The following is a 27,568-nucleotide window of genomic DNA, read 5'->3' as shown; positions in this document are numbered from 1 at the left end:
CTCATCCTCTCTTTCTTAGTGCTCATTTCCCTCCCCTCCATTTCTATTCACCACCCCCAGCTGTACTCTAAACACCTACCGTAAATGGTGCCTGGTTTCCTGCGAATTTATGATTGATGGTTGTTCATCTTATTAACTAAGTGGCTTTGCTAGGTAAAATATTAAGGCACTATTGCCATTATGACCTTGTCTTCCATGATCTCATTGGCAGCTGGTGTTTCCATGACAACTTGGCTAGAGACACTGGTTCTGAGTTTCAGTGGAAGGGGAGATGAACACTGGTGTGTGTGTGTGTGTGTGTGTGTGTGTGTGTAGGAGACGCAGAGCTCCCACCATGTACATCTGTGGTGCAGGAAGCCATGGCTTTCTTAGTCCACACCTTCTGTGTCTCCTTTCCATTTGGTCAAAATTAACCTCAGGGATCTAAATCAATGGGAAGGAAGCGTTAGAGGATGAATTCTGTCTCTGGCCTCTTCAGTGGCAAATTGGAACCAGGGACACAAATATTCTAGAGGCTTTCTACCCTACTGAACTGAGGACTTCCAGGCAGTTGGAGCTGGAAGGGAAGTTGCAGCTGTCATCTGGTCTGACTTTGTTCAGATGAGAAAACGGTGGCCCAAAGAGGGTAAGCGAATTGCCCCATAGCGAGGGGAAGGCATGCACCTTACACTTGGCCTACAATCCTGGCTACAGGGTGTATTTTCCTCTGACCTTTGCCAACTTACTTAACCCCTCCAAGTCTCAAATTGCTCCTATGTAGAATGGAGAAAATAAAAATAGTATGAGCAGGCTTATGGATCCGTGTGATGATGAAGTAAGACAACCCACAGCACCTGGCACATATTAAACCCTCCATAAATTTACTGCCAGTGGTCATGTAGGGAGCCAGAGGCAGAAATTGGACTAGAATCCAGCTCAGGTGACTTCTACGTAAACTGGAGCTTTCCTCCTGTTAACCCCACACCACCCTTTGTTTCTTTTCGTGAATGTGTCACTTGTCCCATGGAGAGCAGAAGCGGGTCTCGGGTGGGGAGGTTGGCTTTTCTTAAAGCCTATGAAATGCATTTGTGCTTACAGTACCTACCTTGGGGATATGTGCTGTTTTGAGGCTAAACATTAGACATTTCGTGCACTCATGGAACATTTGTTGAATGCAACTGCATGGCCACAGGTGCAGGGGAAGAAGGAGGGGGAAGAAAACTTACAGATGGAAATGACAAGTTTTGATCACACTGCATGCAGCTAAGCTTTTTATAATGAACCATCCCAGCAGCCTTATGAGGCGAACATATTCATTCCCATTTTACAAATAAACAAGCCAAGACCGAGCGGCTTTGCAGCTCGTCCAGGTTCACCATGGCTCATGGAGAGAGCTGGGTTTCCACCCCACCCCCACCCCCCGACTTCAGGGGGCCACTGATGTGCAGACAGACTTTGAGGCTCAAAATAATTTCTCACCCTTATGAGCCCCAAGTATTTCCTGATATAGTGAGAGGGAACCCCAGACTGACAGCTTTCCCAGGGCTGACACAGTGTCCAAGGCACTGGCACCTACCTCTGGGCACTCAAAATACCCTCCCGCCGGAAGCGGGCAGGCCTGGAAAGTCACACCCAGCATGGGTAGGTTTGCAAAATGTGACTCATTTAAACCTGTTTTCATCAACCATCAGGAATAAGAGCCGCACAGTGGACCCCCCCCCTCCCCCCAACAGAGTCCTGTTTAAAGGGGAAGCCGTTCTGGCAGAATTTATTTCACAAGTTTTTTCTGGAGTAGGGGCACGACCATCGGGTGGGGGGCGCGGGGTGTGAGTGAGCAGCGATCCTGTGTCCCAGGTAATGATGCTATTAGAGCAGCAGGCCTCACACATCTTCCTCAGTCTACCAGTTGGGTAAAGCAGCGTGGAATTTCACCGAGGGACCTCAGTGGACACCCGGGACGGAGGTCAGTTACGGAGACCCTGTTGGGAGTCACCGCGTGAACTCACACACGTAGGAACTTAGAAGCTGCTAGTTACTATAATAACCCTTATGGTAAGACCCATTCGATGTAGACATTAATACCCTAAGCCTCAGCATTAGATTACGCAGGATGTCCTCAGTAGCCCACTTCGCAGCAGGCCATCCCGCATCCCAGCCACACCCTGCATGACCCAGCACGCGGGTACTCCCCAAAGGCGCACCGAGCCCGCACAGCAGCTGCCCGAGCACACCGCCCAGGCCCCGGACCTCGCCGCCTCCCCAGCAGAGAGAAGCCGCGGCCTCAGCCGCTCTTACATAACCGGGATGACGTCACCGCGGGCGGCTCCCGCAGCCCGGGGGCGGGGCCGCGCCGGGGGAGGGCGTCGGGTACGCGGCGCGGGCTCGGCGTGCGGCGCGCGTCCAAGCCCCATGCCTTTTCCGCAGCGCCGCGTGGGTCCGGGCGCGCGGGCGGCCGGTGGGCGGGGCCAGAGAGCTGTCACGTGGCCCGCTTTAGTGGGAGCCGGAGGGGCCGAGCCCGAGGCTCTCTCGCCGTCTAAGTGGAGGGACTAAACGAGTCTGGAGCGACAGGGGTGCCTGTGGTGCAGCAGCCAGAGTGCTGCTCCCGGGTGCTGGGGGGCGCGGCTTCCGTCTGGGGGGCGGGAGCTGGCCACGCCCCCGCCCGCGTCCGCCCCACTGACGTAGGGCGGCGCCAGCGCCGTGGAGCCTCCTGGGCGTTAGGTCGGCGCCCGCACTGGGGGACCGTCCTTCGTGAGGGTGTTTGCGGCGTGAGGCTCGCTCGTCGCGAGTCGCCATGCGGGACTCTGCCTTGGTACTTCCCCGGGCGTGTTTGTGGTCAGCGAGACGATGCGGCGCGCGTGCGTGCGCGCGCCTGGTGAAGGGCGCTTGGCGGTGGCTCCAGGAGCCCCAGGGCTGGCGGATTCCGCGGAGGGCAGAGGGAGGTTCTTATCTGAGAATTTATTAAGCTCCCTGGTGGATCTCCACCCTGCCTGCGCGTCAGAGCCTGGGGGAGAATAACGACGCCAATTCCCAGGCCCCACCCGTAGGGACGCTGACTCAGTGGGGCTGCGCGGGGCTTCGCCTGGCAGTCTTTCAAACCCGCCAGGTGGGCGACTTCCGTCCGTCCCTGCACTGGGTTTTATCATTTGTTCGTTTCCGTCCTGCCTGGGTTCAGGCGGAGCTCCGAGCAGAGGCAGGAGTTGCAGCTCCCTTCTCTTCACCCCACAGGGTTTTGGGAAAAGTTCAGTCCCTCCTGAGGCGTGGAGAATGTTGAGAATAACTCTCCGCCCTGTCCCACTAAAGAACAGGTGACGGCCTCTTTCTTTCAAAGGATGTCTTCTGGCAGTGGCCACTGTTGGCTGGATCTTTCTGTGTTACACAGAGCACAGTAGGAACGCTTGCGCCAGCTTGCAGCCCGGGGAGAGCAAGCTGGTAGAAATCCCTCTCTGGGGCTCTGGACCCCTTCCTTCTGACCCAGCTTGAAGGGCCCGTCCCAAGCCAGTGGTGTGCGTGGAACAGGCGGCTGCGGCACAGACTTAGGTGGCTTTGCCTGCTCCGCTTGGTGAGTTGTGGGGGCAGACAACAGCTTCTTTTGATTACATTGTGAGAACCTGTAGTTAGGATTTATGATATTTTTGTTGGCACGCCAGGATTTTTGTAAAGCCTTCCTGTTTTCGGTCCCTAAGCAGCAGGGTCTGGTGTGTGTTTCCTAAACTTGCCAGAATCTGACAGTTCCCTGGCTATTTTAAAAAGGACTCCCAGGCCCCAGGCAGGTATGGGTGCCACCTGAACAAATTCTCTACTTGGGTGAGTAGGGGGTGAGAGGACCCGAATGCCTCCTAGCCGGCACCCACCACCCCCACCACCCCTACCGTGATTCCTACTATCTGGGGTTCAGGTAGCACTAAGTTCCATTGTTCTCAGCTGGAATCAGAATCATGGGGAGAGCTCACCCCACAGTGTCTGACTTAGGAGACAGAAGGCATTTCTCACAGGTCTCCAGGTGAGGTTGGTCTGGGGCCTCCCCCTTTGACACGGAAGACCTTGGCCTTTATCCTCTACTATCTCATGACCTTAAAACTGACATCCAGAGTTTGTGAAAAGGAAGTGCTTCCCCAAGAGGGAGAGGGCGCTCACATGAAAGCCAAGTCTTATTAACAACAGATTGGGCCAGGCTGGAGTTCTGGTGTGGAAGGCCAAGATCCAAGGCCAAGGGCAGGTAGGACGCGTCCTGCAGGCTGGCCACGCACTGCCCGCTTGGCGGGGCTCCCAGCCTGGAGTTTGAGGGAGAGCTTTCATCCACAGAACCTCCCTGCAAGCAGTCTAATGCGGATCAGCCAGGTAGCCCAGAGGCCACTGCCTCCTCTAGTGGGTGTCAGAGGAACACCTGCGTGGCTTCCTGCCTGGAGGAGAGGGGCTTCCGGCCGGGTTCCTCCATGTTCCCCGTGGCCTGCTGTTTTTCTGGCTCTCTGTGCTTTAGGAAGCCCTCGCTCATTCTCTGCCAGTGCCCTTCCTGGGCAGGTCCCCACTCACTGACCCAGGGCCCTTGGTTCCATCAGCAAATCCTTTCAAGGCAACCCTAGGGCTCACTTCTGCTTGAAGGGAAGGCAGGTCTTTGCAGTTTGAAATGTACTTAGAGGCCCTACTAATGCCAAGGGTTAGGAGGTCCATGAGCTCAACCAAACATGGAAGGAATTGGCTTGAATAATCATAATAGTACAAACAGCAACCACTGTTCTTAGTATGTTCCAAGTGCTATTATAAATACCTTACACACACGATCTCTCGCTCTCTTTTTTTCCATTTAGGCCATCCGACAGGTAGCACTTATTATCTGTGTTATTGTTCCTCATCTGTAGATGAGGAAACAGAAACTCAGAAAGGTTAAGTCAACACACTAGGTTGCATAGCTATTAAGAGGCAGAACTGTATGATTGGTGTTGTGACGCAGTGGGTTAAACTGTATCCTGGTTCGAGTCCCAGCTGTTTCGCTTCCGATGCAGTTTCCTGTTAGTGGATCCTACGAAGTGGCAGGTGATGGGTCCCTGTCACCCTTGTGGGAGACCTGGATGGAGCTCCTGGCTTCAGCTTTGCCCAGCCCTGGCTGTTGCAGGCATTTGGGAGAATGAACCAGCAGATGGAAGATTCTCTCATTCTCTCCCCCCCAACTTTGAAGTAGATAAAAATAAACATTTTTTAAAAAGGCAGATCTGTGATTTACTCCCAGGTTGTTCAGTCCAAGCCCTTGCTGCTGATACTATTTTTAGTTTCAAGTCAACCTTTCAGGAAGGCTTTGGAATAAGAAGTCTTGCTTGAACCACCAGTGAGCCACTCACAGTGGAAGGAAAGGGGAGAACATTCTCTGGATGGCCTGGGCATTCAGGCAAGTTATAGGTGGTGCAAACAGGAACATTTTTCCTGTTCACAAAAGAATGACTGACCTGACCGAGGCAAGAGGTGATGCCTGCCCCTTGGCACTGACTTCCAAACCAAACCCAGGCTTGTAAACATCCTTGGGCCTCTTCCGGGGCGTGTAACGGGCTGTTGAACCTGGCCGGGGCCTGAGGCAGCTGGCCAACTGTTGGCAGTGTGTGTGTGTAATCAGGGCATGTGGGAAGGCTCTCGGCCTCTTGTGGACGCTTGGGCTTAGAGGCCTGCTCTCCCTTGAGGGGGAAATAGTGGACCCTTTGGCTTAGAGTCCTGCTCTCCCTTGAGAGGGGGGATTGTGTGGCTCTGTGGGGGCACAGAGCTGTGTATGGGAAGAGTCTGCCCTCATGGTCTTCCCCCTCCCCCTCCCCCAGGCCTGCCAATTTTGTAAACTGGAAAGGAACAGAGTAAAAGTAGATGTATTGCAAGAGGAAGGTGGAGTGAAGCCATGCAGCCACTCTAGGTTATGCCTGTCTGGTGTGATCCCTTTGTGCAAACTGGTAAAAGCACTTTGCATGCTCACCGTCATCTGCTGGAAAATTGTCATAATGCAGGTGCAGGTCTCTCACTGCTGTAATCCGAAAGGCGCCTCTGGAGTTGTGCAGTGCACTGTGTGCCCTGAAGGAGCTGCCTTGCCTCCCCCTGAGCAGGTGCAGAGCCCAAATCACTCTGCCTCCTCCTCCTTCATGGCCCACTTGCAAATCGGCCCCTGTCCTCAAGGCAGGGATAGCGTGAGGTGCAATCAGCACGTTGTTAGTGGCCTCCCACACGTTCCTTTTCAGAACACGAGAAAGACTGTCCATTGATCAAGGGTATAGGGCTTGGGGTTTTTTTGGTCTTTGTTTTTGCCACTTTCCAGTATCAGAGGCAGAGAGACAGTTCAGAAACCAAAATGTTGAAGTCTTCTTATATTTTTAAAATCTGAGGAAGATAATATTCCAGGAGACGTAGGCCTAGAGAAGATGGTGGTGTTTGTGAGAGCAGGAAGGGAAGCAGGGAGGATGAAAAGAGAAGAGGAAGGAAGGCGTGCGGTGTGTTGGAAGAGGCAGAGAGAGGATCAGGCTTTCTCTCTGAAGGAGTCTGTGTCCTGGCTCCTGATGGCCATTCTTCCTGTGGGTCTGCTTTTTCCAGTAGTGACTAGGAGTCTGCATCGGAGGACTTTACCCGCTGATGCCTTGGAGGTCCGAGTCCCTGGAAGAGCCTTCTTGGTCTGCAGAGGGAACAGCAGCATTGGAAAAGCAGCTGCCACTGAACTAGCCAAGCAAGGTGAGCAGCGTGCCCCGTGGCCAGCCTGAGTCACTGGCAGGCCTGGAAGTCCTGGACAGTGATTGCATAGTGATGGGCGTGCTGCCAGCCATGTGAGTGATGCGTGCAGCTTCGAGCTAGAGGTGGACAGAGCCAGTACCTGGAGCCCTTTCTTCAACACTTAATTCACAGGAGGGCTCAGGGCCTTCCCCGGGTCACCGTGTTTTCTGAATGACAGCAATGAGGAGCTCAAGCTGACTCTGGTCACCAGGATCACCGCTGGAGCCGTGGCTACAGAGCTATTACTGAGATTCTCACGAGGGGCATTGCATCACTGCCTAGATGTGAACCCTAGTGAAGAGCACAGGGCTTCCAACATAACTGGAGAGCGGAGTGCACTTGCTTGCTGGTGCCCAGATCAGAGCAGCTGGAGGCGAGAGCAGCTTAGCACTCCCCTTCCCTAAGCTTGGCTGTGCAGGGGCTCACCAGGTGCCCCATCAGTTGTTCAGTGAAAGACTTCCTTGGGGCAAATGCCAGGATTTCCTGCCTGGACTCTACAGTGGCTTGGGAAGTTGGCCCAATCTTTCCAGAGCCTCTTTTCTGGGAAACATGGATGTCTGGCAAAAGCCAGGGACATAGGGTGGGGAATTTATCACTCTTCAAGATACTGAAGGTGATTCCTTCTCTTCCCCCTCTAAAACCAAGTTCAGTGTGTTCCAGGGGAATATGAGATCCCTGGGAGCTTTATTTAATTATCTGCCAAATCAGGGGGAGGATTAACTGCATCTTGGCAACTGGGAATCGTTATGCTGGGTTGTGAACAGGGGCTGGTTTTGTAGTTTGCCTGCGGCCTCCCATGAAGTAGACCCCATGGGCTATTTTTAGTGAAGGAAGCAGACTCCATACTTCTTTTTTTTTTTAAGATTTATTTATTTATTTGAAAAGCAGAACTACAGAGAGCCAAAGGCAGAGAGAGACAGAGAAAGGTCTTCCATCGCTGGTTCACTCCTCAAATGGCTGCAATGGCCAGAGCTGAGCCAATTTGAAGCCAGGAGCTTCTTCTGGGTCTCCCATGTGGGTTCAGGAGTCCAAGGATATGGGCCATATTCCACTGCTTTCCTAGGCCACAGCAGAGAGCTGGATCGGAAGTAGAGCTGCTGGAACTGGAACTGGCACCCATATGGGATGCTGGCACTGCAGGTGGTAGGCTTACTTGCTACGCCACCATGCCACCCTCCATGCTTCTTTACTGATGTAGCCAAGGCATCCTCCTTTAGAGGATCCTTGACTGATGATGCCATGGTATTTGCTGGAATACATGGAACCATCTGTGGATTCCACATTCAGTAACTGTTTATTGAGTCCCTTCTACGGGCTGGGCCAGTGCTTTTCCACTTTGGATGTTAGATCATATGCAGAGCTTTTAGGACCCACCCAGGGAATGGGTGTTTGACCTAGCAGCTAAAATTCTGGGTGGGATACCTGAGTGCTATGCTGAAGTGCCTAGGTGTGTGTAGTACCTGACTCTGGCTCCTGACACCAGCTTCCTGGTAATACTGACCCTGGGAGGCAGTGGTGGTGAGTCAAGTAATTGGGATCCTGCTACCCACATGGGAAACCTGGATATAACTCCTGGCTCTGACTTCAGTCCCCCTGCCATTGTGGTCATTTGGGGAGTGAAGGAGTGGATGGGAACCATCTCTGTTTATCTCTCTGCCTCTCAAATAAACAAATTCAAATAAGAAACATACTGAGGCCTGGGCCAATCATCTAGATCTTTAAAAGTTTCCCCAGGTGAGTCCAAAAAGCAGCCAGGGTTGAGACCTCTGAATCAGAAGGTAAGATGCTGGGAATGCAGATATAGCCAAGAATTTATTGTGTCCAGATCCTTAAAAAGAAGAAGAAAAAAGATGTTATTCCAGGTGTGCTGCCAGCCCAGATGGGCAAGAGAGAAAATTCATTCTATTGTCACCTTCACTGTTACCTTACCACTCTACATGTGGGATGAAGCATTAGGATTTTCCAGAATAGTCTCAATTGGAGGTACTCTTTCTGTAGGTCTTCCATGTGTTTCAATTTTCCATTGCAAACCTGGTTTGCATAGCTGTTGCTGTGACTCACAGATGGTTTCTCTGAATTCCAGCAGGTGGCACAGTTTACCTGATTTGTCAGGACAAGAACAAGCTCAAGGGGCCAGAGGTGAGATCATGGGGAGAGCAGTAACCAGGTGAGTGGCTAGTCCCCATTCTCCGGGCATTCTTGCCTCTGTGGTCAGCTTCAAGGAGGCTAGGCACCAGCCCGCGTTCACTGGGCAACTGCCTGTGTCTGTGCCTCTGCACTGGAGAGGCAGCCTCAGCCAACAGTGCCCTACCTACCTGGAATTGCTCGATTTGGCCCAAAATAAGTGGCATACCAAGGTCTGCCCCTGCAGCCCTGGCTGCCTGTGAAGCGAGCAGAAGCCAGCAGCCCGGTTGCTGCTGCAGGAACATTACACTGCACAGCGGCACTGCTACCTTTTCCACCCCAGAGGAGCCCCATCGTGAAGACGCATCAAGGGGCCACCAAGACATGGATTAGTTCACCCAGTGGCCTGCCATGAAGAGGAATAATCAACAGCATTATGGTCTTGATGAGAACTGCTTTTTTGGTTGTTGTTGTTTGTTTTTCATTCATTTGAGAGACAGACAGCTACTAAATGCTCACAACAGCCAGGGCTGGGCTGAAGCTGGGAGCCGGAAACTCAGTCCAGGTCTCCCAGGTGGGTGGCAGGAACTCAGCTACTTGAGCTGTTGCTGCTGCCTCCCAGGGTGAGCATTAGGAGGAAGCTGGGAGGGAGTGAAGCCTGGACTCTAATGCAGATACTCTTGTATGCCGTAGGGGTATACCGTACCTGCTCCGTAAGAGTTACTTAGCTACTTAAATTTTTTTTTTCTTCCTTCTTTCTTTCCTGGCTGCCTTCCTTCCTTAAGATGCAGGGTTGCCGGCGCCGCGGCTCACTAGGCTAATCTTCCACCTTGCGGTCCCAGCACACTAGGTTCTAGTCCCGGTCGGGGCGCCGGATTCTGTCCCGGTTGCCCCTCTTCCAGGCCAGCTCTCTGCTGTGGCCAGGGAGGGCAGTGGAGGATGGCCCAAGTGCTTGGGCCCTGCACCCCATGGGAGACCAGGATAAGTACCTGGCTCCTGCCATCGGATCAGCGTGGTGCGCCAGCCACAGCGCACCGGCTGCGGCGGCCATTGGAGGGTGAACCAACGGCAAAAAGGAAGACCTTTCTCTCTGTCTCTTTCTCTCACTGTCCACTCTGCCTGTCAAAAAAAAAAAAAAAAAAAAAAAAAAGATGCAGGGTTACAGAGAGAGGGGAGACAGAGAAATTTTCCATCTGCTGGTTCACTCCCCAAATGGCTGCAATGGCTGGACCTGCGCTGATGCAAAACCAGGAGCCAGGAGCTTCTTCTGGGTCTCCCACATGAGTGCAGGGGCTCAAGTGCTTGGGCCATCTTCTACTGCTTTCCCAGGTACATTTTTAGGGAGCTGGATCTGAAGAGGAGCAGCTGGGACTAGAACCAGCACCCATATGGGATGCCAGTGTCACAGGCCACAGTGCTGGCCCCTGGAGAGTTACTTTCTAAGAAGAGCTGCAGATATGGCCCATGTTTTGTGGTCTTCTTTTGAGAGGGTTGGAACCCCAACTGGCTTACTTAGTTGGCGGTACTCAGTGCCAAATGAAAAGGTGGGACCCTTGTGTCTGAGTTACTGACAGTTTCAAGATGGTGAAGGCAGAGTATTAAACCAAGCATGAGACCATTCTCAACGTGGAGCCCATGCCACTGCACAAATCCTTTGCCTATTAGGTGGGCCGTACATGGGAAACCCTGGCCACCACGGTCAAATGGAGAGAGAGGACCCCTGGGGATGATGCTTGGCCACCCCAGCTCACTGTAACTAAAGAATAGGCACATTCCATTTTTACCACTCTATTTTTGCTTGCTTCTTCAGCAGACCCCACAACTGGGAGTCCCAAAAGAGGGACTGGGGGTGGAGTGGGTGGTTGATCTCAGCCCTGCCTCTCAGGCTTGGCATGGCCAGAGAGAAGAATGCCCCAACCTCACACGGAGGGTTTTGCATGGCTCCTGAAGGTTGTTATTATGTTTTGTTCCTTTCCCCTGCTCACAGATGAATGTCACACCATCAGATGCCTTACAGAGGCTCAGAGCTGGCGGCGACGGTGAGGGTCTGTAAATCTTCTCTAATGTCTGCAAGTGCTGCTACGATCTGCGGGCTGCGGTGCCTGGGATTGAAAGCTGGCTGTCTGCCTGCTGATAACTTTCAGTTTTGCTGCTACGGGATGCAACAAGAATACTAATCTTGTGGACAGAGGAAGGTTTGCTTGGATTCCAGCTCACTGGGGTTTGGGCTACAGTTTTTTTACAAAGTGGATTTATATGGAAACATGATAATGTGGCTCTGTTCACAATATTGACCTATCCTTATATCCACTTCCCTCATCTTTGGGAGGGCTCCAGAGCTGCAAAGGGAAGTAAGCCTGTTTCCTGGGGGGCTGTGGAGAGTGAGCCCTTCACCCATTGCCCTCTCACCCTCATGTCTGCATGTAGAAGGGACTAGAACACACACACACAGGAAACCCACTCTCCTTTGTGATCGTCAGTGTCCTCCAGCACGCAGAGCTTAGAGGGTCCGAGGCAGCGGTGGCACCCCTGCTTTGATCTCTGGGTGTGTTTCCCTGACTCTAGGGCCCCCTGGGCTCTGCATCCTCCCTGTTAGGCAGAGGTACCCTCTCCACAGCCCAAGGCAGGTGCCTAGACCAGAGGCTGCTCACACAAGCGGCCAGGTGTGCAGGGAGGGATTGGACTCCCTCCCTTGTGAGTCCTGGTACTGTACTCACCTGCCTTGGGAGCATGGGCACTGTTCTTAGCTTCCCTGAGCCCCACTTTCCTCCTATGAAAAACAGGAGTAACATTACTTTATTCATTATTTTAAAAAAGATTTATTTATTTGAGATGCAGAGTTACAGACAGAGGGAGAGACAGAGAAAGGTCTCCCATCCAGATTTCCTGTTTCCCCCTGATGTCCTGGTTCTGCTCTGGGTCCCCCCGTTACACTTATTCCTCATGTCTCCTCTGTTCCTCTTGGCCATGACAGTTTCTCAGCCCCAACCCCCGCCCACTTCTTGAGGACCTTGATGGATTTGAAGAGTACAATCAGGTATTTTGTAGAAAGTCTCTCAGCTGGGATTTGTCTGATGTCTTTCTCATGATTAAACTGGAGTTGTGGATTTTAGAAGGAAAGATCGCAGAGGGCCAGGGGCCTAGGCAATAGTTCAACTCCTGTCACCCTCCTGATGTGGCTGGAAGGTGCTGCTGATGCCCTAGTGTCCTGTGGGGGACTGAGCCCATCGGCATCAAACTCCAAGATGAAAACAGGGTTTCTGCTCTCCAGCTGTCCCAGGCCAGAGTGGCTTTCCAGTCTTTCAAGTAGGATTGCTTTAGTTGCCTAGTGTTCATCATTAATATTAAATACCCCACCCCATTCCTACAGGATGATTTCTACTTTTGAGAGCATATCCATGCATTGTTTGTGTTTACTGATTGTGGGAATTGACATAGGGAGGTCAGTTCCCATGAAGTCACTTCATGACTTTAGGCCACACAGAGGCCACTTGGCTCATCTGCAGTTGAGTTTTGTTGCATTTTGGTAATCACACTTGTGTCCCAGGGTTTAAAGGATACAGGGGGGCAGTGATTCCCAGGGTGAACCTTTTTATTGTATTGATCCATAGGTTGGGGTTTGTATACATGTGCACCTGTTCTCCTTCCTTCCTTTTTTTTTTTTAATAAAGAGTTGTTTATTTATTTGAAAGGCAGAGGGAGAAGGGAGAGGGGAGAGAAATCTTCCATTTTTCTGCTTCACTCCCCAAATGTCTACAATGGCTGGGGCTAGGCCAGGCTAAAGCCAGGAACCAGAAACTCCATCTGGGTCTCCCATGTGGGTTCAGGGATCCAAGAACTTGGGCCATCTTCTGCTTTTTTCCCAGGCACATTAGCAGGGAGCTGGATTGGAAGCAGAGCAGCCAGGACTTAAATTGATGTCCATATGGGATGCTGGGATCGCCGGTAGCGGCTTAACCCATGTGCCACAATGTTGGCCCCTTCTTTGCTGCTGGCCTTTTCTTCTGAGAGCTTTCTGGCTTCCTGTTTTGCTCCAGAGGGAGATGGGTGATTTCCTTCTCCCTTTCATGATGCTGCATCCTACCAGGCTCCCTGATGGAATGTGGTTCTCTTGTCCCTGGCACTGCCTCCTTTTCATTGAAACACCCCAGGTGCTTCCAGGAAGCTCAGAGAGCTTGTGAGGTGTGCAAAGTAGAATGGGCTTTTATGTTGCTGCTTCTGTTGTTTTTAGCCCAGACTTTGCAAAAGTGCTGTGCAGCACTGTTGGGCAGAAGGGAGTCCGGGACTAGGTTTAGGGAAGGCCTTGGCATGAAAGGATCAAGTGTGGAGACTCATCTTGGAGTCACTGGTGCAGGCTTCCAGCTGATCCCAGTGTGAGTCAGCAGCCTTGTGTCTGCTCTGGCAGGCTGAGGACCTTCACAGACGTTTGCAAAGAACCCAATCCTGTACAGACAATACTTTGCCTGTCCTTTGAAAATGGAGGAATATTTGGTTCTGCCAGACAGAAGCTGAATATGGTATGCAAGCTAACTACAGACTTCCTGAGTCATGAAGGGTAGAATTGCTTCTGTTTTCTCATTCTCTGAGCCTTGATCTCAGGATGAGAGAACAACAGGTTTTAGCATTTTTTTTTAAAACAGAAGGTATGCTTTGTGTTCTGTGGCTCCCTGAATGGGGAAGCCAAGGCAGGGCACTGACTCCTCTGCTTTATCTGGGGCTGTTGCCCAGATTCGTGTCTGCAGGTTCAGTGTTCAGGTCTCTGCAGCAGCAGGAACCTCTGCCTTTGGTGGGTGATAAGTCACAAAAGTCTGCTGAAGCTCAGAGGAAATCCTCCCATACACTAGATGCTTCCATATGGCTTTGCAAAAAGGGTCTAAACAAACAGTGGACATTTTCACCTGTTGTTGTAGTCTGGATCATAGTTTGGATGTCCCCCAAAGGTCTGCCTGTTAAAGTCTTGATCTGCAGAGTGTTATGTTAATTAATTAAGGATGGAACTTGATCCTTGGAAAGTCATTGGGTTGCATTAAGTTGCGGGTGTGGAGTCCCCATGAATCATGGAGGCTTTATGAAGAGAGACACAAGGACATGGAAGACTAGGATTCGTTCTCTCTCTCTCTCTCTCTCTCTCTCTCTCTCTGTCTCTCTCTGTTCTTCCTGGCTTGCCGTATGATCCTCCCTCATCATGTGTACACCATCCACTGCACTCATCAGATGCCACACTCGTGGGGCTGCCTGATCTTGACCTAGGAACCTCCAAATACACCTTCTCCCTTAACAAAAAGCTGACTAACACACTCACCATGTGTGTGACTGTATGTACCCCCATACGGGAAGAGGTGGCATTAGGCATGGCTCCTCCCTCAGGGAGTTTTGTCTCCTGGGGGATGTAGTGACAGCCATAAAACAAGGCAGAAACTGATAAGCATCATGAGCAAGGACTCAAGGTCACAAAGGAAGTTGTCATCAGTTTATAATGTTTTTAGCACATTGTTTTAATAACAGTATATTGACTACAAAACTCTAAAAGATTGGCAGCAGAAAACAGCGACCTACCAACTCAAAGGGATGTTACATAGGCATTAAAGGAAATAAAGTATGTTTATATATAGCATAAACTTTCTTTTTAAAAAATATTTATTTATTTATTTCAAAGTCAGAATTATATATATATATAGAGAGAGAGAGAGGGAGAGAGAGTGAGGGAGAGAGAGAGATCTTCCATCTGCTGGTTCACTCTGTAGATGGCTGCAGTGGCTAGCACTGGGCCAGACCAAAACCAGGAGCCGGGAGCCAGGAGCTTCTTCTGGGTCTCCCACGTGGGTGGCAGGGGCCCAAGCACCTAGGCCATCTTCCTCTGCTTTCCCAGATGCATTAGTAGGGAGCTGAAGCAGAAGTGTAGCAACCAGGACACAAACTGATACCTATGTGGGATGCTGGTGTTGTAGGCAGTGGCTTAGCCTGCTATGCCACAATGCCAACTCCAACAAAAACATGTCTAAGACCTATTATTAATCCTACAACTTAATAGCAAAACAATGAATAAGTTCACTAACACTTGGTCTGGGTCAGGCGTCTGGCCTAGTGGTTAAGATGCCAGTTAAGGTGGCCACATCCCACACTGCAGTGCGTGTTGTTTTTTTTTTTTTTAAGATTTTTATTTATTTATTTGACAGGTAGAGTTACAGACAACGAGAGAGAGAGACAGAGAGAAAGGTCTTCCTTCCATTGGTTCACCCCCCAATGGCCGCTATGGCCGGAGCCATGCCGATCTGAAGCCAGGAGCCAGGTGCCTCCTCTTGGTCTCCCATGTGGGTACAGGGGCCCAAGCACTTGGGCCATCCTTCACTGCCTTCCCAGGCCACAGCAGAGAGCTGGACTGGTAGAGGAGCAACCGGGACTAGAACCTGGTGCCCATATGGGATGCCGGTGCCACAGGCAGAGGATTAACCAAGTGAACCATGGTGCCGGCCAGTGCCTGGTTTTGATACCTGTCTCTGGCTCCTGGCTCCAGCTTCCTGCTAATGCAGACCCTGGGAGACAGCAGTGATGACTCAAGTGATTGGGCACCTGCTGCACATGTGGGAGGCCTGGGTTGATTTCCTGGCTTCTGGCTTTGGTTTAGCCAAGTCTCGGCCCTTGTGGAAATTTGGGGAGTGAACTACTGAATGGATGGGAGCATGTACTCTCTTTCTCAAATAAATAAATAATCAAAAAAGCTTTACATTTTTCGATTTTTTGGTTTAGACCATTTTTCTATATATTATGAACTTGTCTGATCCCAGAAAATCTGTAAATTTGCTGAAAATTTCAAGCAGGAACATAAACTCTGTGTTCTGGTGAACTTTGTAAATGTAAGTAGAGGATAAAGCTCATGTTTGTACACATTTTGTCTGTGTGGGTGTGGGTGGATATGTATGCTTGTGAGTCTATGCAAGAATCCTTCTCGGTTGGGCCTACTCTTGTCATCAAGATTACTCACTGGGTTCAAACAGAGACCCAGCATGCAGGCAAGATTGTGGGGAGACAAGGGGACCAGCCACTGTTCCATTTTCCATAGAATGACCATGCCTGCATTCCATAGATTTGGGGACTGGGATATTAAAATTAGAGGCTCAGGGCAGAATAAAAGGTTTAGTCCAAAAGATGACCTCTGGCAGAGAAGCAAATCTTTCAGTGACATCATCTGCATGAAACGCGAGTCTGGAAGGACCAAGGTGGGAATGTGCCCAGTGTGCTCTTCCCAGGTCTTTTGTTTGGAGCTAAGCTGCCTTTTGATCCCAATGCAGTTGGCCCTCTGTATGCTCGCAGTTCTGTGGCTGAGTCCTCACATGAGGGGCATTTTCCTGGACAGGGTATAGAAGGAGGGGTCAGCAGAATTGTTGCCATCACTTGAATGTTGGGCAAGAGCTGTCAGCCCCTGGGTGGTGGTGGAGGAAATAGATCCCTAGGCCCTATTTTTCTGTGACTTAAAGTGGGAACTGTAATTTCTAAATCAGTAATGCAGGTTGCATGCCCAGAAAAGAGGGCTTTCAAAAGATGGACTTGGAAAAAAAACTTGATTACCAATATTCTAGGTGCATGCAAGCAATGTTTCTGTTTTTTTTTTTTAACAAAATAAACATAGGCATAGATGAAACCCAGAAGGATCCCCCCAAAAGTTGATGCACCTTTTGGGTTCTTGGTTTTTGGAGGGATTTAAGTTTATCTTCAATTACATTATTTTTCTATAAACTGCTCTTTCTTCATGCTTCTTATAATACGTGTTAGTGCCAGGAATACTTGGTGTTGTTAAAGCATTCTTTTCTAGGAAGCCTGAGGCTCATCATAGACATTATTTTGAGGCAGAGAGCAAGTTTAGTTCAAGTGGAGCAGACAAATGTAAAAACCACAACCAAGGGAACTTCTTTCTGACTGGGGCTGATGAAGGCAAAACCACTGGACAAGAAGATGGTCCAGGAAGGGCTTTGGGCCAAAGCACAGGTACCTGGGCTGTGGCTCTGGCTCTGGCTCTGTAATGGGTGGAAACCGTTTTATGTCAGATGCTGTTTCTCAAAGCGCAACTCCCAGAAGAGCTGCAGCACCACCGTTTGGTAGATGTACGCATTCTTGGGCAGCACCCCCCAGGTCTGCTGAATCTGAAACTCAGGGTTGGAGCCAAGGCTTATAGTCATGTTTACAGGCCTTCTATCCAGATGTATTTATTTATTTGAAAATCAGAGGGATGGAGAGAAGGAGAGAGAGGGGGAAGGAGAGATTTGGTATACTCTCCAATGCCTTCAACAGCCAGGGCTGGGCCAGGGTGAAGCCAAGGACCACGAACCCAATCCAGGTCTCCCACATGCGTCACAGGGACCCAAGTACTATCACCTGCTGCCCCTCACAGTGCACCTTAGTGGGAAGCTGAAGTGGGAAGCAGAGCCAGGACTTGAACCCTTGCACTCCAGTATGGGATGTGGGTATCCCAAGTGGAGTCCAGCACCTGCCCCAGTTGCTTTTTTTTTTTTTTTTTAAGAAAAAAAAAAAAATACCTTGAAGCTTGCTATGAAATGGCATGTGTTTAGTGTGAAATATTCCCAGCATTGACTTGGTTCCAAATGTGGCATCATTGCAAAAATAAAAGTACAACAATGTGCTTTCGACCCAAGGTCATGCCTGGGTTCGGCTCATCCGCTGCATGGCCGAGATTGCTCCAGAGCTACAGCTGGCCTCCCAGGGGCTGCCGGGATAGCTACAGGCTCTGCTGAGCCCAGTGCCAAATGAAAATGGGGGGCTCTGTGTTGAAACATCTACAGTGACATGAGAGCATGAAACCAAGTGTGTACCTGCACAGGATGAAACCAGCTCTGCCACTTACCCATCCACCAAACGCTGCTGGGTGTTTGCTGTGTGCTGGTAGTCAAGAGTGTTTTTATCTTTACGTATATACACACATACTTCACTTAACTCTCGGGGCCACCAGTGGTGGAGGTATTCCTACCTTTGCTTTACAGATGAAGAAAGTGAGGCTGGGGCTGGCGCCGTGGCTCACTTGGTCAATCCTCCACCTGCGGTGCCAGCATCCCATATGGGTGCCAGTTCTAGTCCGGTTGCTCCTCTTCCAGTCCAGCTCTCTGCTGTGGCCTGGGAGGGCAGTGGAGGATGGCCCAAGTGCTTGGGCCCCTGCACGCACATGGGAGACCAGGAGGAAGCACCTGGCTCCTGGCTTTGGATCGGCACAGCGCTGGCCATAGCAGCCATCTGGGGAGTGGACCAACGGAAGGAAGATCTTTCTCTCTGTCTTTCCCTCTCACTGTTTATAACTCTACCTGTCAAATAAATAAATTAAAAAAAAAAAAAGAAAGAAAGTGAGGCTGAGAGAGGTTACATAGCTTGCCTAGGGTCAAGCAACAGACCCAGAATTTTGTTTTTTTTTTAAAGATTTATTTATTTATTTGAAAGTCAGAGTTACACAGAGAGAGAAGGAGAGGCAGAGAGAGAGAGAGAGAGAGAGAGAGAGAGAGAGAGGGGTCTTCCATCTGCTGGTTCACTCTTCAATTGGCTGCAATGGTCAGAGCTGCACCAATCTGAAGCCAGGAGCTAGGAGCTTCTTCTGGGTTTCCCACACGGGAGCAAGGGCCCAAGGGCCTGGGCCACCTCCCACTGCTTTCCCAGGCCATAGCAGAGAACTGGATCAGAAATGCAGCAGCTGGGACTGGAACCGGTGTCCATATGGGATGCCGGCACCGCAGGCAGTGACTTTACCTGCTACGCCACAGCACTGGCCCCAGACCCAGAATTTGAAGCTAACACTGACTGCCTGCATAGTCCATGCTCATGAGCAGCGCACAATTTCACCATCCGCAGCAGTTCTTCCCTCACACCGTATGGTCATGAAGATGAGCTAAGGAGTACTGGGAGGGGGTTGGCCAGGCCAGGGCTGGGGGCCTTCCTGGGGGAGCTCAAAGTTCTGGGGGGAGGATTAAGGGGGTGGGTATGCTGGATGGGGGAGGGTGGATAAGATGCATGACTCTGGAGGGACTGGCCTTTTGAGTATGTTTGCTTTTGTTGCACTTTTGTATGGACCAGGCCTGCTTCGGAGAACCTTGATAGCTCTTCATTTTCATTTCCTATTTGTGATAGGAACATTTTATTGATCTCATCTTCTTTGCCAGGCATAATAATTCTTGTGCTTCAATATCTATTCACCTCTCTCGAGTGAAACACACAACACAATACACAAAGAGGTGTGCCAGCCACGGAGAGGCAGCTGAATGTGTCTGTGCTTGAGACATGGGGAGAAGCGGAGAGGTTAAAATTAGTGGGTTCAGGGCCAAACAAAAGATGCAGAGCTCAGTCCGAGCCCTGGAAATCACTGGCTGCCTTTTTAATAAGAAGCATGTTTTGCTGGCCCGATTATGTAATGTGGGATGGGTTGTTTTCTGTTTTCTAAGATTCAGTTGGGCCTCCAGAAACATTTGCGGTCCCCAATCAAACATCAGGAAGTCCCTCCTGCTCTCTGGATAGTGCAAACACCAGGATTTGCTCAGTTTAGCTGCAGATCCTAAGGGTTTGCAAGTTGGTGGATTAGACAAATATGAGATAGCTTCAGATTCCATGTCTGTGTTAGCCAAAGTCTGAAAATCATTCTCCTTACCTTGGTGGGGGGTGGGGTGGGGGGGGCATGGGGAGCTTTTTGTGGTTTATCCTGCTCTGGGACAAGCATGAGCTGCTGCGGGGAGGCGCGGGGAGATGCACTGTGGTGGGGCTGGGCTGCACCCTGTGCGGGGTCTTTTCCCAGCACACAGTTTGCCTGGTAGTGCTCGGCAGCATTAAGAGGCCACGAGCAGAGAAGACAGATGGGTGGGGAGGCTGTGCTAAGTGCTCTGCTGGCGACCTGCCTCTGCTTGCTATGAGCAGATTAAAGCCCTCACCCACACCACAGCCTCCCTCACACCACGGGATGCAACATGGGGACGCTCCTGCCACCTCCAGGACAGCTGCGCCACCATTACTGTCGGGGAGGATGGGCCTCGGTGTCCTCGCTCTTGGGCAGCAGGTGGGGCGGGTCACTCCAGGTTTTTGCGGAGAGGTCTCTGTCAGTGCAGCAGCTCCCCTTTTACCTGCAGCTTTGTGCTCTGCTGTTTCAGTGACCCACGGTCAACCGTGGGCTGAAAATGTTAATATGAACGGTCTTCAAAAAGCTCTTGGAAACATGTAGTAAGAAAAATATGATGCAGGGGCAGGCAGGGTGGCACAGCAGGTTAAGCTGCCACCTACAATGCTGGTATCCCATATGGTTGCTGGTTCACGTCCTGGCTGTTGCACTTCTGATCCAACTCCCTGCTAATGTGCTTGGGAAAGCAGTAAAAGATGGCTCAAGTGCTTGGACCCTTGGAACCCTGTACCCATATGGGAGTCCCAGATGGAGTTCCTGGCTCCCGATTTCTGCCTGGCTCAGACCCAGCCGATTTGGCCATGTGGGGAATGAACCAGCAGATGAAAGATTCTTTCTCTCTCTTTCTCTCCCTCCCTCTCTCTCTGTAACTCTGCCTTTTAAATAAACAAAAGCTCTTAAAATAGATAAAAGCTCTTAAAAAGAAAAAAAGATACATGGATTTCAACATTTTGTACTAAATCGTCTTTTAATTCTCTTTTCCAAGATCTTTCCTTTTTTGAAAGATTTTATTCATTTATTTATTTGAACAACAGAGTGATAGAGAGATGGGGAGAGACAGACAGATCTTCCATCTGCTGGTTCACTCCCCAAATGGTTGCAACTGCCAGGGCTGGGCCAGCTGAAGCCAGAAACCCAGAACTCCATCCAGGTCTCCTACCTGGGTGTCAGGGACCCAGGTACTTCAGCCATCATATGCTGCCTTTCTTGGCACATTAGCAAGGTGCTGCATTGGAAGTGGAGCAGTTGGTCATGACAAGAGTGATCACTGACGTCATAAATAAGAGTCTCAGTTGTTAAATCAACAACAGGAGTCACTGTGCACTTGCTCCCCATGTAGGACCTCTGTCCTTAATGTGTTGTACTATGAGAATTAATGATAAAACTAGTCTTCAAACATTACTTTATATTTTGAATGTCTGTGTGGGTACAAACTGTTAAAATCTTTACTTAGTGTAGAGTTGATCTTCTGTATATAAAGATAATTAAAAATGAATCTTAATGAAGAATGGGATGGAAGAGGGAGTAGAAGGTGGGATGGTTTGGGGGTGGGAGGGCGGGTATGGAGGAAGAACCACTATAATCCAAAAGTTGTACTTACGGAATTTATATTTATTAAATAAAGGCTTTCTATTAAAAAAAAAGGAGTGGAGCACTTGAACCAGTGCTGTCATATGGCATACGAGTTGCAGGGGTGGCTTCACCTGCTGCACCACAACACTGAGCCCTTTCCGTGAACTCTGAAATATCCTTGTATCTGTCGCGGCTTTTTCAAGGGAGGTCATAGTCGTGTAACTTATTATTTAATAATGCTGTTACACTTTTCCTATTTTATTAGTTATTATTAATCTATTACTGTGCCTAATGTAGAAATGAACTTTAATAGGTGTCTAAGGGTAAAAGCACGTTATACATGGGGTCAGTGCTCTGTGGGGTTTAAGGCATCCACCGGGGTCTTGGAATGCTTCTGCTGCAGGTGAGGGGGCTCCTGTGGTCAGTCATTGTGTCCCTTGACATTCTTTTCTGCTCACTGGCACTCCCCATGCCCAGGGCCAGCTGCTGGTCAAGGTCCCAAGGCCCAGGAACACCTTAGCACATACTGAAGCCTGTGCCAGGGGCTGTATTAAATGATTTTCTTGGATTCTCCTCCTCAATCCTCATAACAACCTCATGGATTTTTACCTGTGAGGAAACTGAGATCAGAGGTCATCTGAATCCAGAGTCTGTGGCTCGCCCTCCTAAACAAAGGTCAGGGGCCAGCGCTGTGGCATAGCGGGTAAAGCCACTACCTGCAGTGCCGGCATCCCATATGGGCACCAATTTGAGTCCTGGCTGCTCCACTTCCGATCCAGCTCTCTGCTATGGCCTGGGAAAACAGTAGAAGATGGCCCAAGTCCTTGGGCCCTTGCACCCTCATGGGAGACCTGGAAGAAACTCCTGGCTCCTGGCTTTGGATCGGTACAGCTCTGCTGTTGCAGCCAATTGGGGGAGTGAATCAGCAGATGGAAGATCTCTCTCTCTCTCTCTCTCTCTCTCTCTCTCTGCCTCTTCTTCACTTTCTGTGTAACTCTGACTTTCAAATAAATAAGTAAGTCTTTAAACAAAGAAGACAAAAAATTATACTGGGGCATTGTTAGTAGAGGGTTTTCTCTTTCCATTTTATGTTCCTCTCACAGAATACTCAAGGCTGGGTACTTTTTTTAATTTTTAAAAAAGATTTATTTATCCATCCCATATGGATACATATGGATACATAAGAACACAAGTTCAAGTTCTGGCTGCTCTACTTCTGATCCAGTTCCCTGGAGAAGCAGCAGAGGGTGGCCCAAGTGCTTTGGCCCCTGCCACTCACATGGGAGACCCAGATGGAGTTCTAGCCTCTTGGCTTTGGCCTGGCCCAGCCGCATCTTTTTGTGGCTGTCTTGGGGGAATGAACCAGAAGATGGAAGATCTCTCTCTCTCTCTCTCTCTCTCTCTCCCCCTCCCTCCCTCCCTCCCACCCCCCCCCAACCAACTCTGCCTTTCAAATACATACATAAATCTTAAAAAAAAAAAAAAAGAAAAAAAATCCCATTCTCGTGAGAACTAATTTGATCCTGTGAAAACTACATTAATCCCTTGTGAGGGTAAGTCCCCTAATGACCTAATTACCTCCTACCAGGCCACACCTTTTTTTTTTTTTTTTTTTTTTTTTTGATAGGCAGAGTGGATAGTGAGAGAGAGAGAAAGGTCTTCCTTTTTGCCATTGGTTCACCCTCCAGTGGCCACCACGGCTGGCGCACTGTGGCCAGCGCATTGCGCTGATCTGAAGCCAGGAGCCAGGTGCTTCTCCTGGTCTCCCATGGGGTGCAGGGCCCAAGCACTTGGGCCATTCTCCACTGCACTCCCGGGCCACAGCAGAGAGCTGGCCTAGAAGAGGGGCAACCGGGAAAGAATCCAGTGCCCCAACTGGGACTAGAACCCGGTGTGCCAGCGCCACTAGGTGGAGGATTAGCCTATTGAGCCGCAGCGCTGGCCAGGCCACACCTCTTAAAGGCCTACTACATTACTACATTGGTGACTAAGCTTCATGAACCTTTGTGGACATACTCAATCCATAGCCAAGACATGGGAGGTTGTATCCATCAGCTGGGCTGCCTAGCAGTCCATGCCACAGTCTCAGCGTACCCAGTCCCAAGCATGTGGTTTGTTTTTTTTTTTTTTTTTTTTTTTTTTACTTTCCTGCAGGTCTCCTGGGTGAGCTGATCTCAGCTGGGATCAGCTGGTCTGGAGTATGTTCCAGATGTTTTGTATCCTCTTGGACCATTGGGCTGGCCCCAGGGTATGTTCTCATGGAAATGGCAGAAAGTCCCATGGGCAAGCAGTTCCACCCCCTGCTTGGTTCACGTATGCTAGCATTGCCCAAAGCATGCGTCAGGGAAATGTACATTTCCCTTGAAGGCACCAAGGAGGGTGTGAATGTTGTTGAACAATAATCTACCACCAGGGTTTATTTTGTACATCCTAATTCTTTGTAAGTGGATTACCTGGGTTCAATATGGTAGCTATTTATTAACCAAAATAGTTAATGAACAAAAGCACTTTATTTGTCTATAAACTTTTTTTTTTGGACAGGTAGAGTTATAGACAGAGAGAGACAGAGAGAAAGGTCTTCCTTCTGTTGGTTCACCCCCTAAATGGCCTCTACGGCTGGTGTGCTGCACTGATCCGAAGGCAGGAGCCAGGTGCTTCTCCTGGTCTCCCATGCGGGTGCAGGGCCCAAGCACTTGGGTCATTCTCCACTGCCTTCCCGGGGCACAGCAGAGAGCTGGACTGGAAGAGGAGCAACTGGGACAGAATCGGCGCCCAAACCAGGACTAGAACCCAGAGTGCCGGCGCCACAGGTGGAGGATTAGCCTAGTGAGCTGTCGCGCCGGCTGTCCATAAACTTTTATCGAGGACATGCTATAGGGCCAGTGGTGAGGATTCAGAAGTCAAGGGATTTCTGGTCTAGAGGAGTTTGACAGATAAACGACGTCAATACCCATGTGCCGAGTTCTGTCATCACCCGTGAAGAGAACTGGGGCATGAAGCCTCAGAGGAAAGCAGAGAACAGCGCTCCTGAGGTGCACGGCTCCCTTAGCCACCCACTGTTGGGTGTAGGTACTCTCACTCTCACTTGTCAATCTTTACCCCCGCAGCACGTTACTCCCAAGACCCATCTCCAACTCACAGACCCTTAAGACCCCCAGTGCATGGGAGACACTAAGTACCATAGGAACAGTGGCTAATGGTGGTCACTGTCCAAATTCCTTAACCTGGACGAGCCCCTGACCTGGCTCTGATGGGGGTGTGTCAGCAGTCACCAAGGAGCAGCAAGAGTCAAGCAGCTGAGGGCGGCCAAAGCCAAGGAGCCATGGAGACAAAAGCACAGAGGCAGTGCTGCTGGGGGTGCCTCCCCGAGACAGGGCTGTGGCTGGAGGGCCCACAGGGAAGGTCTGAGAGTTACCCTTGGCCACCAACAAAGGGCCCTTTGCCTCTCTGCCTGCCATCTTATCCTGCGCAGGTCTGAGCCCTCCTGGACTGTGTGGGGCCTGTTGTTCCCCACCTCCTGGCCAAGGAGCCCTGGCTCAAATCCAGTAAGTCATCCTGTGAGCTCAGGGCCATAGCTGATTGTCTGGCCAGGATTTGGGGAAGGTTTATAAAGGAGTGCTACCAGCAGGCACTCATCTGGGAGTAGATCTCAAGGTATGTTTGATGTAGGGGTTAAGAGGCTGCTTGGGATGCCTGCATCCCATATTGGAGTGCCTGGGTTCAGGTCTTGGCTCTGCTTCTGATTCTAGCTTTCCGCTAATGTGCATTCTGGGAGGTTGCAAGTGATGGCTGCACTACTTGGGTCCTTGTCAGCCGTGTGGAAGCCCCAGAGTGAGTTCCTGGCGCCTGACTCTGGCCTGTGTAGCCCTGGCGATTGTGGGCATCTGAGGGAGTGAACCACTGAACCAGGGGATGGGATCTGGCTCTCTGCTTTTCCAATGAAAAACAAAATCCCAACTATGTCCTTTTCATGAGCTGAGGCTCAAGTGCCCACGTTGAGGTTTCTCCTTGCTCCAAAGCCGATTCTTTGATCTGTGCTGAGTGTAGTCCTCAGGTGCCCCTGCCAGTGTGACATCGGGGGTTGAAATCCAGTTGCCTGGGTCAGGGACACTGGTTTGCTGTCTTGCCCTCGGCCAGAGACTTTGGATGGCACAGGGGAGATAGAGAGGAAGCAGGGCAGCTTCACTTCCCCTTCTCCCTTTCTCACTGCCCTGGTTCTGCAGCCCCTACAGCCTGCTTTCCCCGGGGTTGGGGTCACCTGTGGCCTGACGTTGCCCCTGCAGAGGCTGCGCAGCAGCACTGGGCACCACTGGCCTCATCCACTGGGCTCACGCTTGTCACTGCACCCTGCCTGGCCTCCTCCTCCTGTCTCCTTCCTCCACCAGTCACCAACACTGGGACCGGTTTCTCTACAGGGCCTTTAAATGTCAGAGTCTCTTCCAGTCAGGTCCTGGGCCCTCCTCTCTTCTTCTGCACAACAGCTCATCTTTGACCCCAGGCCCAAATGCAGTCATGCGCCTTGGCTCCCAAGGATCTCTGTCTAGCCCAGATGTCTCTGCTGAGCTCTGAGCCCAGATTTCAGGTACCTTGAACTCAGTGTGTCCCAATGCAGTGTCCTCATCTTGCCTTGCCACCTGCTCCTCCCCCAACCACTCCCATCTCGGTAGGTAACAGCTCAGCCACCCACGTGCTCATCTCTGACACCCCTCCTCCCCTCCCGTAGCCAGCTGACTACCGTGCCTTTGAGCTGCCTCCACGATGTGTCTCCTGTCTGTCTCCTCTTCAGCTTCACTGTTACTGCTCTGCCTAGGCCACCTTGGTCGCTGTGATGTAGTGTGGGCCATAACACAAGGGTGCTCTGTGCCCACTCCTACCCGCCTATCCCCCAGAGGCATCCTCCATAAGCCTGGCAGGGGGCTCCTTAAACATGCAGATTGTGGGGGTATGGCCTAGTGGTTAAGCTACAGGTAGGAGGCCTGCATCCCATGTCATCGTGTCTGGGTTGGATGCCTGCCTCTGGCTCCTGTCTCCAGCTTCCTGCTAATACAGACCCTGGGAGGAAGTGTAGATAGCTCAAGTAATTAGGTTCCTGCCACTCATGTGGGAGGACCTGGATTGAATTCCCAGCTCACAGCTTCTGTACCAGCCCAGCCCTGGCTGTTGTGGCGTTTGGGCAGTGGAGGAGAGTGCTTGCTCTCTCCGTATCTTTCAAATGAATAATAAAAATACGGATTGGTTTTTGTTCTGACCCAGTCCATCCCTTGGTTTCAGACAAGCCAAGCGTCTTGGCGTTGGCCTTCGTGGCCCAGCCTCACCTTGCCTGGCCTTCTGCCTTGCTCGCTTGACTGAGGCTGCCAAGGTGGAGCTTTCCCAGCTCAGGGCCTGTATGCACAGGCTGTGCTGGCTGCCTGCAACACACTCCTCTAGACCTGGGCCTGCCTGTTCCTGCCTCTCGTGTAAATCTTGGCTGAATGTCATGTTCTTGCTGATGCGGGCTCTCCCCCGACGGCGCCCCCTGTGCTCACAGCAGCTGCACTCCGGCAGCGTGGGAGTGCAGGTTAATCACATAATAGTGTGTTTAGTGTGTGCTGATGCCTGGTGAGTGCCAGTGGGCAGGGAGCCCTCTGTGTGTTTCCTGCTTAGCACTGGGTCTGCCATTTAGCAGGCCCTTGATGAGCACTTGCTGAGGGCGTGGAACTGGAGAGGAGGGGGATGAGCTGAGGCTGGGGCCAGGGAGAAGAGCTGACTCACACTCACCACCTTCTGACCCCGAGTCCATTCTGTTCTAGCCACGCTTCTCTCCCCTGGGACTCTGGCTTCCCGGGTAGCATGATCTCTGAAGTCACTGATGTATAATTGGTAAGGTCAGTGACTGGGTCCCCAGGGTCACAATGGGACGTCTCCATTACTGTACTAAAGGAGAGGTTCCAAATGATATTCACTGGGGCAGCTACCTGCATTTTTTTTTTTTTTTTTGGACAGGCAGAGTTAGACAGTGAGAGAGAGGGAGAGACAGAGAGAAAGGTCTTCCTTTCATTGGTTCACTCCCCTAATGGCCGCCACAGCCAGCGCTGCGCTGATGTGAAGCCAGGAGCCAGGTGCTTCCTCCCAGTCTCCCATATGGGTGCAGGGACCCAAGCACTTGGACAATCCTCCACTGCCTTCCCGGGCCACAGCAGAGAGCTGGACTGGAAGAGGAGCAACCGGGACTAGAACCCAGGGTGCCAGTACCGCAGGCAGAGGATTAGCCTAGTGAACCATGGCGCTGGCCAGCTACCTGCACTTTTAAAGTTGATGTTAGTGACTTCCAAGGGATAGACAGACAGTGATTTTCTTCTCCACTTCCAAGTGGAGGAAGTAGGTAACCCATTGGCTTGTACCCAACGTGGTTTTGATTCAAGGTGGCTCTGAAGGCTTCTTAAGAGAAACTCCAATCAGTTTTCCTATGTTCAATTTAAAAATGGCTATATATATATATATTTATTTAAGAGGCAGAGTTACTGACAC

The 27,568-nt window shown here is 50.8% G+C and overlaps 1 protein-coding gene and 2 long non-coding RNA genes across 11 annotated transcripts in view; 1 reads left to right on the top strand and 2 right to left on the bottom strand.

Annotated features, from left to right (window-relative positions):
• Window positions 1–973, bottom strand: part of CCDC70 (coiled-coil domain containing 70) — a 46,397-nt gene extending 45,424 nt beyond the window's left edge. The window contains exon 1 of one of the 4 annotated variants that reach the window (XR_011378807.1): window positions 80–973. The gene's annotated coding sequence lies outside the window, so the exon portion shown is untranslated. The remainder of the gene's footprint in view (window positions 1–79) is intronic. The other 3 variants (XR_011378808.1, XR_011378809.1, XM_017350324.3) reach the window with 3 other exon arrangements.
• DHRS12 (dehydrogenase/reductase 12) lies at window positions 254–18,322 on the top strand. 6 transcript variants are annotated; one of them, XR_011378812.1, is made up of 5 exons: window positions 2,649–2,788; window positions 3,359–3,538; window positions 6,535–6,669; window positions 8,795–8,875; window positions 10,820–18,322. It is a non-coding gene; the product is annotated as a dehydrogenase/reductase 12 (long non-coding RNA). The 6 variants fall into 6 exon arrangements; XR_011378814.1 differs by having other exon boundaries at window positions 2,682–2,788; window positions 8,792–8,875; XR_011378810.1 differs by lacking the exons at window positions 2,649–2,788; window positions 3,359–3,538 and adding an exon at window positions 254–625 and having other exon boundaries at window positions 8,795–8,847.
• LOC138843808 (uncharacterized) lies at window positions 1,720–2,381 on the bottom strand. Its single transcript, XR_011378816.1, has 2 exons — window positions 2,181–2,381; window positions 1,720–1,958 (listed from the first exon to the last, which is right to left on the bottom strand). It is a non-coding gene; the product is annotated as an uncharacterized lncRNA (long non-coding RNA).
• Window positions 18,323–27,568: the final 9,246 nt, after the last annotated feature.

Source organism: Oryctolagus cuniculus, chromosome 9 (assembly GCF_964237555.1).
Source record: "Oryctolagus cuniculus chromosome 9, mOryCun1.1, whole genome shotgun sequence".
Taxonomy (NCBI): Eukaryota; Metazoa; Chordata; class Mammalia; order Lagomorpha; family Leporidae; genus Oryctolagus; species Oryctolagus cuniculus.
This window is presented reverse-complemented; position numbering and strand designations above follow the sequence as displayed.